Source organism: Dipodomys merriami, unplaced genomic scaffold (genome assembly GCF_024711535.1).
Source record: "Dipodomys merriami isolate MVZ:Mamm:240054 unplaced genomic scaffold, mDipMer1.0.p SCAF_557, whole genome shotgun sequence".
In the NCBI taxonomy this organism is placed as follows: domain Eukaryota; kingdom Metazoa; phylum Chordata; class Mammalia; order Rodentia; family Heteromyidae; genus Dipodomys; species Dipodomys merriami.
Window position 1 is genome coordinate 629559 of NW_027206132.1, and position 17417 is coordinate 646975.

The following is a 17417-nucleotide window of genomic DNA, read 5'->3' on the forward strand; positions in this document are numbered from 1 at the left end:
GGGGAAGAAGTTTCTCAGATCTTTTTTTTTTTTTGTGAGTGTATGTGCTGCACATTATTTCCCAAGTGTACATTAATTTGTTAACTCATGTTAACTATAGCAATAATAAGAGAAAGAGAAATTATGTGTTTAAGTATAAGAGCTCAATACACTATAGAAGACTCTACGAATAAGACCACATTGAAACAATAAACCCAAGTCCAGTATGTAGATTTATGAAAGTGATACAAAGAAAGCATTACTCTTACGTGGAATAGGAAGTATGAGGCCACTCCCTTTCTAAATCACGCTTGCTAATGACAGAACTTTGTAGAAAGTAGAATGGAAGAATAATTCGGTTTTCAATGCAAGTCAGATATAAGAGCATGGACTTAATTGGGAAAAAAAGTCCATCTTGAGAGAGCAGGGATTATGCTAGCTATGAACTGGTAGATAAGATCACATTTTTTCTTTCCTTTACTTATATATTGTTTGTTGATGGTGGTCTTGGAACTTGAACTCGGGGCCTGTGCACTGTCTCTCTGTTATTCAGCTCAAGGCTAGTGCTCTACCACTTGAGCCACAGTGCTGCTTCCAGTTTTCTTCCAGTAAATTGGAGAAAAGAGTCTCCGGGACTTTCCTACCTGGGCTGGCTTTGAACCCCAATCTTCAGATCTCACCACCACCCAGCTTAGGATCACAATTCTAACAGTGTACACTCAGCATATGTAATGTGTATGTTCATCTATCTTTATATGAATTCTTGAGTTAAAAATCTGGGCTACAGCTTAGACTTTACACTCACAAAAATGTTTGTAGTTTAAAATTTGATTCTACTGGATAAATAAAACCTAAGAATGTAAAGGAATCTAGAAAGTTCAATTTGCATCCAGCCTGGGCAGAACAGTTTTGAGAAGCTATAATTAACAAGCCAAAAGCTGGATTGGAAGCATGGCTCATGTATTGGAATACCAGTCATGAGCAAGATTGCTGAATAAGATTTTGAAGCTTTTGCATACATACATACAATCATACACATATATACAGAGACACTTATATGTGCACACACAAATACACATATGAAGCAACTCTCAGAATATGTAGAAAAGATAGAAAAAAATAGAAAATATGTCCTGAGTAAGACTAGAATCAAGTGATAATTTTTAAAATTAGAAAATCCTCAAGCGAACTTTCTTCAAAAAAGTTTGAGAAAATTACATAGATAGGGATCAGATATATTAAGAGAGTCAAGTAATCAATATTAAAAGGATTAGATCCATGGAGAAATGAATCAGAGTACTCGCAGGTGCATTTGGAAATGTTCATATCCTGTGTCAAATCTTAGAACATCTTCGAAAATAGTACATGAACAGTCTGAGAAGTTTAGTGGATAATATAACTGGGGAAGTTCAGAATTGCTAGTCTATATCTAGATTAAATAAACCAACAATTTCCTGGGAAGATGGCTCAGAGGAAGAGTGCTTGCGTTGCATACATGAAGCCCTGGGTTCCATTCCTCAGCACTACATAAGCAAAAAGAAAAAAACCATAAGTGGCTCTGTGGTTCAAGTGGTAAAGAGCTAGCCTTGAGCTGAAGAGCTGAGGGACAGCACCCAGGCCCAGAGTTAAGGCTCCATGACCGGATCCAAATATAAATAAATAAATAAATAAATAAATAAATAAATTTATAAATAAACCAAGAAACCATGGTGGGGCAATGTGATACAAGCTTTCAATTTTAGCACTCAGACTGACAGGAGATTAGAGACTGGAATTACATAGTGATAACTTCCCTGGACCAGGTAGTATAATTTTGTCTTAATAAAAGAAACCAAACAAGAAAGGAATATGCAATTGGAAATTTGGGCTAATTTTGTCATTATGTTTTGAGAAGTCGTTTCCTATTGAAATGCAACTCATATATAATCCTCAGTTGTGCTTTTAAATGCTCTCTGCATTACAGAACATTCCTAGATGCAAAATGGCTCATGATTCCCATCTAAAATTTGCAAAAGTAAGTAATTATCATTCTGTTAGATTCCAAGGAAAGGATGAAGGATTACAAAAGCTTAAGCCTGGAGGAATAGCAAAGTTCATTTAATGTAGGACTTTATAGATCTTGCTAAATTAGAGTTTAGACTTCAAATAAATATTTTGGTTTTGTTTGTAATTTCATATTCTATAGGATACTACAAAATTCTTTTTAAGTAGCGTGTTTAATTGACAAATTTACAAATGTTTCTTGCATTCTATTTGCCTAGCATATTGTTTCAAGAGAGTTTTAATTAGAACTCAGTTAATAGATAATTCCAACAGTTCCTGTATAAAATGATAATGTAAATAATGTAGACCGAGTTGCCATGAAATGGATATTAATTTATAAATTTAGAAAAAGAGTGAGTTTTTGAGGCTTTGGTATAACATTTTATGAATAGAATAATTGTGTGACTTCTTCTTTCTTCTACCTGTATGTAACACAGAAAGCAATTTCCTTAATTACATGCCTCTGTATACAACCAGAAAAATGCTAGGTTTGGAGTTTGTTTTTATTTTTCTTTTTGTTTTATTGTTTTGTCATAGGGCTTGAACTCTGGACCTAGGAACTCTTTCTGAGCCTGTTAAGCTCAAGGCTTGTGCCCTACCACTTCAAGCTCAGTACCACTTGTGTCTGGCTTTTGCTGAGAAGTTTATTGGAGATAAGAATCTAGGGTGGGCTTTGAACTGTAATCTTCCAATCTTAGCATCCTGAATATCTATGATAGTTAAAAAGTATAAATATAAATAATATTTGCAAGAATACCAGTGGAGGAAAAATGATGCAACCCAGTTTATTGTGGTGTAGGGCATCACATTAGCATAGGTGTGGTATTTTTTCCAATAGAAATAAGCTATTTGTGATGTGAATTATGGGAATTTTGAGGTGCACCCTACAAGTTGGAAACTGTTGGGCTAGGATGACTTTATGGCATAATTTTTGGGATTGATGGTCATAAAAATAATAGCTTAATCTGATAAACAATTGCTTACTCTTGAAAAATTAATTATAACCGATGCTTCATAGTTTTACCAGAATGTGGCTATTTTTCTGTTCACTTCTCAATCTGTAACACCCGATTGGAAAATGCATCTATTGCACAATTACATAACATGCAAACAGGTACTATTTTGAATCTCTCAGGTATGAAATGTTCAGAATTTGAAAGTGAGTAGTTATTAGTAGTTATTATTTTAAGGAACACACATATCCTGTCCTCTTAAAAACTTATTTACTTTTAAATGTTATGGGTTTCTATAGAATTAAACGGTTTTCAGTTTTAGTATGAGAAAGTACTAATTTATTTTTTTTGAAAATATTGGCAATTATATTGTGAAAATATTGTCAAGTTATATAACATTCAAGTTGATAGCCCTCTGATAAAGAAGAGGCTACTAATTCAAATTAGATGACAAATAGTACTGATTTTTAAAAAGTTACTACATGAAGAATAATATTTACTATACCAATACAGTGAAATTTTATTTAATGCAGCTTATTTTTTAAATTTCATTTTAATGTGAAAGTGATGTGCAGTGGGTTAGTAATTGTAAGGCAGTGAATACATAACTGTTCAAACTTGTTATACCCTTTCTCATTTTTCTCACAGTTTTCCTTCACCCCAAAACCCCTCACAAGTTGTAATGTACATTTCCAACATATTGTCTTCTGAGTATTGCTATTGCATTGGTTTTCCTTTTCTCCTTTGTCTCTCCATTTTGTTGTTCCTCTTCCCTTCCCTAATTAAGGTAAATGTATACACAATACCAAAACCAAACACAGTAGGAGATAACCCATAGGGGAAAAACCCAAGGAAAATAGAAATCACATAGTACATTAAAAACAACAACTGCAAATAAATATCTCTGTCCATATCTTGGAGTTCATTTTGCTCAGGATCAGCTTATATGTTCATATATATGCATAACAAAGCCACTGGAAATAATAGTTTCATGGATACTATATCATGAAAACAACATGTTAACTGTTTTTGATGGTAAAGGTGGAATTAGGATTGGTAAATTCGTGAGTCTGATAAAGGAATTTCAAAAGAGGTTTAAAACTATGACAGGTAAATTTTAATTGTTCAAACTTTTTAACTTAGCCTATTAAAATTTAAAATTGCCTGGGAACATAGGCTTTCATGCAAAGAAATCCATGGAGACTTACTTGAGAGGTAAGATGGCTCATTTTCACACTAAAAAAAACAAGCTTCACAAACAGTGCTGTAAATCCTGTAGATTAACATGAGAATTGTCCTTAACCAGGAAATATCTTACTGTGAGAAAAAAGGTTGTAGTGGAATTTAAACTGTTTTTTTTTTAAATAAGACATCAAAATTTGTGAATTGACCTTTAATTAATAAACAGTTCTCTTATAAAGATAATTTTGGTCAAAATATTTAGGTAGAAAGTGCCCTTCAAAATGAAAGAACGTATTGAGTTTACACTTTTCTGTTTGTAATACGTTCCACAATGTCTTTGCAAGTGAAGCACTGAAACACAGAAAAAATCTGATTGTATACTTCAAACCAATGATTTCACATTTCTAAGTAGATAAAAAATATAATATCCTCATTAACATGAGATAGTGAAGACTTGTCTTATTACATAAGACAAAAAGTTTGAGGATTAGAAAAGAATTGAGCAAATTGAAAAGGTAAAAAAACGCGTTCTTTGAAGCCCTAGCTAAGGATATTGGCTTCAGCAGTGGAGGGGGCCAAAACTTTTTGATATAGATTGTCTTAATGTTTTTGCTACCTAAAGTGATTTTACAGAGCCTATTTGGCTCAGTATAATGCAAAACAAATTGAATGAAGACATGAAAATAAATTCTACCTCCAAAAAAAAGAGTTTTAAAAGAGAAACCATGAAGATGTAGCAGTGGCGGATGCAATATAGTCCTTCACCTTCACTAGACTTGAAGCCAAGAAGCAGTGATTAATTGGAAATCAGGCAAGAGCTAAGAGGGGACATAGAAGTAGGACATAGAATTATTGTCCTTTGCATGATCTTGTATTTAAAGAATCCCATAGACTCCACTCCCAAATTACTCAAGCTGATTCAAAATTTTGGCAAAGTAGTAGGGTATAAAATTAACCCCCAAAAATCAATGGCTTTTCTGCATGCCAACAATGAGAAAAGTGTGGTGGAAATTAGGAAAGCAACTCCATTTGTAATAGCCCCACAAAAAATAAAATACCTAGGAATTAACTTAACCAAAGAAGTGAAGGACCTCTTTGATGAAAACTTTAAAATCTTGAAAAAGAAAATCAAAACAGACCTTAGAAAATGGCAAAACCTCCCATGCTCCTGGATTGGAAAGATTAACATCGTGAAAATGGCAATATTTCCCAAGGCTATCTACAAATTCAACACGATACTTATCAAAATTCCAACCTCATTCTTAAAGAAATAGAAGAGGTAATTCAAAATTCATATGGAACAATAAAAGACCCCTAATATCAAAAACGCTCCTCAACAGAAAGAACACTGCTAGAGGAATACCAATACCAAATTTCAAACTCTACTATAAAGCCATAGTAATCAAAACCGATTGGTATTTGTATAAGAACAGACCTCAGGACCAATGGAATAGAATTGAAAACCCAGAAATGAACCTACAGACCTATAGCCATCTAATCTTCGATAAGGGACTTAAAACAATAGAATAGAATAAAGACAGCCTCTTCAGTAAATGGTGCTGGCAAAATTGGTTAACTACTTGTAGAAAACTAAAGCTAGATCCTTATCTATCACCCTGCACCAGAATCAAATCCAAATGGATCAAAGACCTCGAAGTCAAAGCAGTCACTCTGAAAACATTACAGGATGGAAGAGGAGAAACCCTAGGTCTCCTTGGCTGAGGCTGAAATTTTCTTAATAGAGACCCGGAAACACAACAAACCAAAGAAAGTTTGGACAAATGTGATTGCAAAAAGTTGCAGAGCTTCTGCATGGCAAAGGACATAGCTAGCAAGATCAATTGAAATCCCATGGACTGGGAGAATATCTTTAATAGCCATACAAGGGACAAGGGTTTCATATCTAAAATATACTTGGAACTCAAAAAATTAAATCCCCCAACAACAAATCCTCAAAGAAACAACTGCCCAATAAATAAGTGGGCTAAAGACTTAAAGAGAAACTTCTCTGAAGAAGAAAGAAGGATGGCCAATAGACACATGAATAAATGCTCAACATCAATAGTCATAAAAGAAATGCAAATCCAAACAACATTGAGATACCACCTCACTCCAGTTAGAATGGCAAAAATCAAGAACTCTAACAACAACAGATGCTGGAGGAGATGTGGAAAGAAAGGAACCTTACTTCATTGTTGGTGGGAATGTAAACTTGTTCAACCACTTTGGAAAGTAGTATGGAGGTTCCACAAAAGACTTCACATAGAGCTCCCCTATGACCCAGCTATCCCACTTTTGGGAATTTACCAAAATGTTTACAAACAAGACCACACTAAACCTACCAGCACAACTATGTTTATTGCAGCATTATCTACCATAGCTAAGATATGGAACCAACCTAGATGCCCTTCAGTAGATGAATGGATCAAGAAAATGTGGTATATATACGCAATGGAATTCTATACCTCCATCAGAAAGAATGACATTGCCCCATTTGTTAGGAAATGGAAAAACTTGGAAAAAATTACATTAAGTGAAGTAAGCCAGGCCCAAAGAAACACAGGTCCCATGGTTTCCCTTATTTGAAATATCTAGTATATGTGTGAGTCAAGCGGAAAAGGACAGATAATGTGATGTTAGGAAATTGAACCCTTAGATATGTATTGTAATATTTTTTCTTTCATGCATGTGTTTCTAATGCATTTATAAGATTATTTCTTTGTTGCTTTGTATGTAGCTCCACCACCGTATATCCCCCACTTTTACTATATTTGATGTTATTATAACTTGTGGAGAAGATGGGGAAAAGCAAGTCATTTAAGGATTCAGGTGGACCTGTTGCAACAATGAGAAGTACAAGTTGTCATGTCAAAAATGAGCTTTACAACGTCGGTGCGGGGGCGGGGGAGGAGAGGGGGAAAGATTGTGTGGGGAAGAGGGGGGAGCCTGGGAAAGGATGTGAAAGGTAAACAAAGGAGGAGGCTGCAATGCTTGGTAAGAAATGTATGCATTATCCTGCCCATGTAATTGTAACCCCTCTGTACAGTATGTTCACAAATAAAATAAATTAAAAAAATAAATTAAAAAAAAAAGAAGTATTGTCCTTTGTAACAGACAATGTAATCCAAGCAATGGGTGATTTAACTCTATTCTTCTCCATACATCTTGTTGAGCAAAAGCAAGACCAAGAGAAAAATAATCTATTGAAATAATTTTGCAAAGAATAATTTCACTGTTCCTAATATGGTATCTAAGGAAAGTCTTAAGAGAGAAGATAAAAGTCATAAGAGTGAAGATAAAAATGGATTATTCTTTAGTTTCCTCTAAGCATCTTGTTAGCAAAATATATCTTTGAGGTTAGAATTTATTGAACCAAAAAGGGGTGGAGTACTTATTTTTGTGGGCACATTAGACACAAGAAGATTTCAAGGTAAAAGAAAAAAGAAAAAAATTATAGCTAAATATTTGTGATTACAGGTTCTTGGATTGTTTTTTTGGAAACAAAGATTTGCATTAGTGTTGGCCTTCATTAACATAGTTGTTGGGTTTCTGTGTCAACCAAATGAAAAGGGGAAGTTTAATGGACTCGTTTGGACAAGTAAACAGCATGATAGAAAATAATGGCAAATAATATCTAATGAATTATTTTGAACAATTATTTTGCGAGAACGAAGAAGGAAAGATATAATTCAAAATCACTTGACTTTATTAAAAGTATGAAAATAGAGTAGTGAAGAGATCGAGAGAAAACAAAGAGGACTTCTTTCTCTCCAGTGGAGTAATAGGTTCTTGATCTTGTTTCTTCCATTCTGTTTTCACAAGCTATCAAGTGTGCCTCAGGACTCGAGTATCCAGTTCAAAGAGCATTCGCAGAAGAAAATATTTGCAGTATATACAGGTGAATTATAACCTTAGACAATCTATTTAAATCTGTTTAAAATTCTCCCCTACCCCAAATTGCCCTCTTTGAAAAGCTTTGTTTGCTTTTCCAAAGACTGACCTTCATTAATGATTTAAAATTTTTAGAGGATATATTCATACTCTCTAGAGATTGCTGTTTGGTTGTAATTTTTGTGTGTTTTTGTTTGTTGTTGTGTTTTTTAACTGAATTTCAAAAGGTTGTGTGAGTGTGTTAAAATTAAATATGTCCATCTAATTGTCTAACGCTCCTGGATCAGAGTCACTCCTTCTATCAATCTGAACCAACCCTTTCTCCAAGATTCATTTCAGATTTACCGCTTTCTTTATTACATGTGTACATTGAGTATTCTAGCTTTACTTGCCCATTGTTCTATTTTTCATTCATTCTATTTCTTTACTATTGTTCCTCTCTGGTTTCAATTTCCTGATATTCATTCTGTTAAACTGCCTGTTAATTCTTTGAAAGGTTTACATACATTCCGTGGAGTTTCAATCCCACATATACTTGAACTGATGTCAGCTTATATTTCCATAATTCATTCATCTGCAATAACAAATTTGCAAGACTGGAGATGTGAAGCACTTAGACATGATTTTATTCTCATTCATTTGGAAGATTAACCTTTAGTCAGCAAGAAAGTTTAAAAATGACTTAGAATGTATTCCTAACTACTAGTTTTTATAAATGGCTTTGTACAATATATGTGATTATTTTATTTTACATAGGATAATATTTTGTACTACCTATAAGTTTTGGAAAAAGAAGAAAATTAAAATTTACTAGTGTAGAGGAATATGATAATAAAAGAAGACATATTTTATGTTTGTCACATCTCTGATCAGTACCCATATGCAAGACTTAAAGTCATATTTCTTACTATGTTAGACAGATAGGGAAAACATAAAACAACACATGATAAGGCAACTCTTAGTGACTTTTTAAAAGGTACGTTTTTATGTGATGAAATTTATTACCTAATATTTGGGTTTGAAATATGGGAGGCTGATCTATTTAACATATTTCTGGAAGGCACCTACTGAACAACACAAATGGTGGGGGTACTCTTTCTACACTTTAATGAATGAATTTGTTTGGTATTGGTGCTGGGTAAGTAAATCAACTCTATTGTAACTTGCTTCCTACACTTGAAAACCTTGTAATGTCACTATCATCTACTTGTCAAGTGTTATTTTGGCAAATGTGATTTTAAATAGTTTATTTGAAAATGAATATACTTTCAGGAGATTAAATGTAGGTTATCATTGGTTTGAGAATGACATTTTTATACTACAGAACCTAGTTTTCTGAAGTACCAGTGTTTTGAAACACTAAGTATCTTCTTAATGGTTTTCTAAATTATATTTGACCTCTAAGTCAAGTTTTCCTAGCCTTGGTAGAACAATTATGAATCTATCATTCCAGAAACTATTTTTTGGCCAACTTTTGCTGCACTGAAATCTTTCATTAATCATTAGGAGAGGGGTATTAAAAATAATCTTGTTCATTTGTGATTTTGTTCACTCATATGGCCTGGTCATCTGTAAATTGAAAGTTTGAACTACAGTACTTTCTCTCATATTTAGTGATCTCATCTTTCATTTCAAGTTTCATTGAATTTCACAGTTGATTACTGCTAATTCCTATAAGGAATTGGGGCCTTGAAATATATTATAGGACATGAGAAATGAGATTAGTCTTCAATTACTTTCTGTTGGCATGTTGCATGGGCCTAGATTAGAAGTCTTGCCCTTGTTATCTGATGATGCAGATAACTTGAACCTGGTATCCTAGGACCCGTGGGTCCTGCAGAAGAATAATAGCTTTTAGACATTATATCAGCAAAATTTGGGTATAATCAGTAAGAATGCTTCAGAAATATGGAGAAAAACCCTTTGGGACCAGCGAGTTAAAACAATAAACAGAGCATCAGAATAAAATCCCTTATACATTAGCGGAAAACAATACTGTTATTTTACCATGTGAATTCAGAAGACAACAAACACTTAGAAGGTATCACAAGTTTATACCGAAGACATTGCATTGATACTTTTTATATTCTAATTTATATTCTAAACCTAATTGTTTATATTCCAATCTATTTATGAGAATAAATGTCAATATATTTGTCAAACTATCAATTCTAATAAGATTCACTGTGTGAAATTTAAAATCAGTACATATAAATATAATATATATAAGTATATATAATATAAAAATTGTTTTGCATTGTTCTGTTGTGGTTAGGGTATCAAAGGCAACTCTGTTTTAAAGTATTATTCCATTATCTCTACCTCAGTTTTTGGTAGAGTTAGACTTAAAGCTTTACCATTTGTTGATTTACAGCCTAGAGGCAAGAGGAAACACTGTGATTAAAACATTACCAATTTAAGGCCTAATATCGAGGAGAAACGTATGGACTTCTCCAGGAGCTATGGACATATTTGGTGATAGAAAGTCCGTAGTGTAAGTTCCTGCCTGGTTGGATGATAGACAGGAAAGGACAGTAGGTAATCATGCATATGAACAATTTTTTCACCTTCTTGGCTTTAGCTACTTTTGAAATGATAAGTATAGTAAACAATTATATTTTGATAAAATACCTTCTATTCTGAACAATTCTGACAGCACTGTTCATCTCTCTATGATCTCTTGTAACTAAGGTTAGTTTTGTTCCAGTAGACAATCTATGCTGTCAGGGTAAGATATTCTGATTGGTCTGTTCGTACATGGAAGAAGGGTAAAAGGTCAGCTAGACATTTGTGCCAGCAAGACCTCATTTGGGAAATTTTAAGTTGCACAAGTTTAGAAGTACCTCTTAAGCAAGGCTTACTTTGAATCCATTAGCTCCACAAAGCTAACTCAGTTGTGATAAATAAATACTTGAAAAGCAATCACCTTTGGACTTAGCTGTAAAGGCTTCAAAGTATGATCAAATTTAAAATGAAGAAGACAAAATAGTCATTGACAAAAAATTTCAAATAAAATAAAATTAAATTAAATTAAAAATAAAATTAAATATAAAATTGCAAATGTGAGCAATCTACCAAACAATGGGTTTTTTCCCATTATACAAAGAATTTTAGAGAAATAAGATCAATAGCATATTTAGGAACAATAAGGGTTCCTTGTTATAAATATTCAACCATGGATATATGCCTGTAGGAAGATTCCATCATTAAGTACTTAAATTTAGAGGATACTACATGTTTCAGCAGCAGGTCTACCCAAATTACAACAATACAGAGATTAACATGGCACTGGCAGAAGGATATGAAAATTTGTGAAGTATCCCATATTTTTCATTCTTCAAATGCAAGAAATGAAAAACAGTTATTAAAAAGTTGATTACAAAAACACAAGTGTAACAAGACCTGTAATTCATAGAATTAAAGGTTAGTTTGACATCAGTATATTAAATCTTCACCTGAGAAAGGCCTTTACATATCATAACCTTTACAAAACTTGAAATTAGTTAACATTGTCATTTTATCCCACAGAAATAAAAAAATACAAGGACCTAGGAAAAAAGGAATCTTAAATTTTTCTATATGGACTGCAATCTGAAAGGACACATTAACGAACATATACATTATATAACAATGTAGAATTCAAATTATTATATGTAGGAGCGAATTAAATAGATTATGGACATTATACAAACATAGATATACTTTTTTCAGAAAAATGCCATGAACATCTATAGTGTCTATACTATTCTTTTCAAAAGATGTTAAAATTATTTCTGATCCAAAAAAATCACAAACTCTCTTGAAATTATTATAGATGTATACAAACAACTCTTGAATACATTTTGACATCAAAGTCAGACAATTCACTTGGAAGAATACCATGGAATCCATGAATTTTTAAAGTAAGATATTGCTGTTGCTTTGTATTGTGAAAAAAATTGTAGGGACACAAAGGATGGACTGGCATTTTTGAAATTTAAGACACTTACCCATACCATTACAACTTAGGAGAACAATATGTACAGTCTTCCACAACTTCAAAGAGGTAGTAATACTTACTTATCCTTTTGGAAATATCAAATGCAGTTTCTTCCAAGTTGTTCTTCAGACCTGGTTTCATATAATGGTTCCACAGAAGGAGATACAGCATATTGTTGTTATTTCTATTCCCAGCAGCGAGATGCAAGGGGGTCAAGAGACCTTTAGTTTGGGGACTGGTATCTGCATCATGATGAATTAAGAAAGAAGCCACTCTGGTATTATTCCACATATAAGCACTGTGCAGGTGTGTCTAGCCATTCAGAATTATTGCATGAATATCTGCCTTAAGCTACCAACTCATGGACAATGTCTAAGTGTCCACTCTAGGCTTCCCGATGAAGAGGGTTATACTCATCCTCATCCCTAGTATTCATCTGGGTGGCCTTTTTGGAAAGTAGTCTCCACACCATAGTAAGCTGAATAATTTCAGGATCCAAAAGAGGAAATTTTCTTGGGTCCTACTCCATTTTTTTCTTGCAATTGATACTATTCCTCACTTTTTCATCTTAATTCCTGTCTTCATCAGAATTGCCTAACCGGAGACTTTGAGTGCCAGGGGGAATGAGATGTCCATGTTTTTCCCCAATAGTTCACATTGGTTGAACTGGTCAGAAAAATCTGGTGAATTTTCTGCATATATTTATTCACCATGATTTTTTATTTTATCTTTTTCCATTTTTACTACTCGAAATTATTCTAACTGGAGAGTAGGGAATTTAGAGAGAGCAGAGGAAAGATTTTCCTCAATATTCAAAGGTACAGACTGAAAATGAGGACCAGTGGTGTCTTCATGTGCAACTTATTCTAGGAATGAGAAAATAGGAAACAATGCCTTCTATGTAAATGATTTGGGAAATACAATGTTCTAGTGTGAGAGAACTCACTATTCAACATATGGGCTTAAAGAGATTTCTAATAGCTTTCTAATGTTAGTATTTAACATTCGAAAAAATGTATAATGCAATAGTAAAATAGAAGTCCTTTGTATGACTACCTAAATTATTGTTTTTTTAAAGATATTTGTTGTCATCTAAAAATACGCCTATCTATTGTCTTCAGGTGATTTTGATGATTGAAGATGCTTAATGAGAAGTCAAAATGTATTAGTAGTCCTTTGCTATCAATTAAATTTCACTTTTTCTTCTTGGAGGATATAATGATCAAAGCAAGCAATCAGCAAGCAATCGTTCAGAATCATGCTTCCAGTGCAAGTGAATCACCAGTAAGTAATCCTCGATACCATTATCCACAAAGATTTGTTACAGATACAATCACCCTGCCCTCTCTAGCTGCTTTCCTAGCCTGGACCTATTCCTTCATTGTACAGGAAAAGTGTGATTCAATTGATTTCAGTCAGATCTGTTAGTAGAATTATCAAGTATTTAGATTCTTTTTATTTAAATTAGCTGTGGGGCATGAACTCTGGGCCAGGGCACTATCCTTGAGCTCTTCAAATCAAGGCAAGCGCTCTACTACTTGAGCCACAAAACCACTTCTGGATGGTTCTGTTTATGTGGTGCTGATGTGGGAAATGGTAGAGCTGAAAGTGAAATGATGCAACCAAAAATATAAAAACAAAATAAATTAGGATAATTATGGAGCAATCATATTGTCTATGAGAACCATGAAAGAGAGAGGAAAAGAGATCCAGATGTGCAATGACTTAGCTAGCCACAAAATCCATGCTTCTAATCAATTTACAGAACAAACATTTTTTTTTATTTTTTTAAAAGAGATAGAAATAGAATATATGTATTTACTTAAAATTAGTAAATACATTTTTAGTAGCCTACATAAAGAGTCAGAGCTTTGACCAAATTACAGACAAGAATCTTAAACCTCGGGCTAGGATGGTGGCTCAGTGGTAGAGTACTTGCCTTGCAGCTTACTACAGTGCGGAGAATACTTTCCAAAAAGGCCACTCATATGAATAATAGGGATGAGGATGAGTAAACTCCTTTTCATTGGGAAGCCCAGAGTGGACACCTAGACATTGTCCATGAGTTGGTAGCTCAAGGCAGATATTCATGCAATAACTGTGAATGGCTGGACACCCATTCACAGTGCTTATATGTGGAATATATTGCAACAGCACACACACACACACACACACACACACACACACACACACACACACATCATCATCATCATCATCATCAAATTTCTTCGTAAGTTTTTTTTGCGTATGGTCTTAAGAATAAATTTACATTATTAACTTGAATTTCTGACAGGACAATATCATCACTGTACATCTTGATTGTATGCTCTCAGTTTTAAATTACTATTTAAGTATGTGCATTAGATAAGTATAGAGAAAAGTAGGAGCCACTCCGGTGGCTCAGGTCTTTAATCCTAGCTAATCAAAAAGATGAAATCTGATGATTGTGCTTTGAAACCAGACCAAGAAAAAAAAGTCCATTAGATTCTGATTTGAAAGTAACCACAAAAACTTGAAATGGAGCTGTAGGATAAGCATTAAATTGCTAGCCTTGAGAAAACTAAAACAAAAAAAAATAACAAATTCTGGAACAGAGTCAGGCCCTGAGTTCAAGCTCTAGTATAAGCACCAAACTAATGAATTAATTAATTAATTAAAAATAAATTAAGTGGTCGCATGTGGAGAGGCAGGTAAAATGTAACAATCGTGGACACTGGATTATGTATTATTTTGTAATAAGGCAAGTTATCATTTTTCCTAATCACTAATATTTTATTTGAACTTTTTTGTACAGTAAATCCTGAATTTGGCATGCATGTATATGTGTTTATAAATGTGCGTACATGTGTGTGTATATGCGTGAGTGTGTGCATTTGCAATGTTGCTTGCCAATGTGGACAGAGTGAGGCTGAAAAGAGCTGTGTTGAAATATAGTTATTTATCAGTGTTCCATCCTGTTATTTCAGTGGAACCACCCTTCTGTACATTTTATTTGTCAAATAATAACATCATCATAAATAAAGCATTTACACCATTAAGTTAGATAAAAGAGATCACTTTCAGTTCTTAGTATATATTAGGCAATAAGATACACATATAATTAGGTAGTGAATTATTGATGTAAGATGACTGTCAGTACAAAATATGTATTTGACCTCTTAAATTGGATATACTTTTAAGATATACTCATGGAGTGATTTTGACCTACTCGACCAAACAAGTATTACTCGCTGGTTATTCCTGTGAAACTCAAGGTGGATAAACTCTTTCCAGATTTCTGTTGAAAATAACTTTCTTTGTAAGATCATATCTATTCACACTAAGATAATAAACCCCGTATTTTTTAGGTTTGAATATCCCATCATATTGACTGAAAATCAGTATTGTGGATACGTTTGTTAGATATACATTGCAAAAACAAACAAAAAGCATGTGTCACCTCCAGATTGTGGATGCATTTGAAGTTGTTTTGTACATACAAATGTTTCTTCATTAATTGTTCTTTTGTGGGAGTAACTATCACAACTTTAACAAATAAGGCTTTTTGAATATCTTTTCCAATATAAATAACATCCCAGAGCAAGTCTTGCAATTTCTGAAACCCCTTTGAATATTTCAATGTTATTTCAGTTCATTGACTATACAGCTAAAAGCATTTCTGAAATAAACATTGTTAATATCTGAAAATGTTAATGGATATATAGGCTTTTTATGCATCATTTTATGAAAAGCCAGTTTTTATGAAACTAAAAGATATAGAATAAAAGAATGGAAGTGAATTGGGTGAGCTAATTATTAGTATAACTTTGTTTTCTATTAGCACAGTCCTTTGAACGTACATGATTAAGTTAAATTATGTGCTTTTTGACACTATGCTTCAGTTATTTTTAGAATCTTTGTAGTTATAAGAGTGAATTTGTAGTATAATTAAATGTCTTTGAAAATGATTAGGATTAATCTTGTGTTTTGTGTCCTACTCCCCAAAAAAATGAGTTATTTTCAAGTGTTAATAGTTTATAATTGAATCTTCAGTATCATAAGAAATTTTGAAAAATGGATTGTGCAGGGAAGATGTAGCCGCCTCTTCTGCCAACCTGCCCTTTGCCTCCTCACTTCTCTGGGGCCAGCAGCAGCCCGACCAGGGGCCCGGGGCCGTGGGCTCAGACAATGGCCATGGGCTTGGTGTCCAACCAGCAGTTGGGAGGTGGCTGCGCCAAGGCAGCGGAGAAGGCACCCGAGGAGGCAGGCGCAGGAGGATGCCGCTCAGGTGGCTGAGGAGCCTCAGCTGTTGCACAGGGCTGGCATCTGTAAGTAGTTCAATGTGCGCAGAGGGTTCGGCTTCCTATCCATGACAGCCCGCATCAGGGTAGCGCTCGACCCCCTGTTGGACGTCTTTGTGCACCAGAATAAGCTGCACATGGAGGGCTTCCAGAGCCTGAAGGAGGGGGAGGCTGTGGAGTTTACCTTTAAGAAGTCTGCCAAAGGCCTAGAATCCATCCAAGTCACTGGGCCCAGTGGGGTTTTCTGTATTGGGAGTAAGAGGTGGCCAAAGGGGAAGAACATGCAGAAGAGCAGATCCAACGGAGACAGGTGCTACAACTGTGGTGGTCTAGACCATAATGCCAAGGAATACAAGCTGCCACCACAGCCCAAGAAGTGCCACTTCTGCCAAAGCATCAACCATATGGTGGCCTCCTGTCCACTGAAGGCTCAGCAGGTCCCCAGTTCCCAGGGAAAGCCTGCCTACTTTAGGGAAGAAGAAGAGATCCACAGCCCTGCCCTGCTCCCTGAGCCCCAAAATTGAGCCCCCAGAGTCGGGGGGGGGGCAACTCTAGCTAGCAGGAAGTTTCAAGGAGCAGGCATCAATCGGCAAAGTGGAGAAAGTTGGAATATGGATTGGGTTGGCGAGTAGCTGGCTCTTCCATATGTCTCAGGCCAGGATGTCCCAGCATCATCCCATCTTCTCTTTTGATGAGGGGAAGGGGTGATGCATAGTAATCCCATCATGATCTATCCCAATTCAAGTGAGGGGCTTTGGGGGAACCACTTGTGAAACCTGCGTACTTTATATGATAATCTTCACCTGACCTACATGCTTCCCCTCCCTCCCCCCCAGCCTCCAGCTTCTAAAAGTGACCCAGATTGGCAAGTTGTTCCTTTAAAGAAGGATGTGTCCAATTTCTCTTGCCAGGGTGTGAAACAATTAAGCACCAGACCAGCAGATCCACGGGCTCAAATCCCCAAGGTGTAGTACCCCGGGTAGGAGGACCTGTCAGGAGCAAGGCAGGGTTGTTTTGTTTTGTTTTGTTTTTTGTCTCTCCACCACCTCCTCCACTCCACATCTTGTTTCCTCATCACCCTATCTTGAGCTGTAGTGCTGGGAGAGCTGG

At 34.9% G+C, this 17417-nt stretch overlaps 1 pseudogene; it reads left to right on the forward strand.

Annotated features, from left to right (window-relative positions):
• The first annotated feature begins 16200 nt into the window (after positions 1-16200).
• Positions 16201-16831, forward strand: LOC138812013 (protein lin-28 homolog A pseudogene; annotated as a pseudogene).
• Positions 16832-17417: the final 586 nt, after the last annotated feature.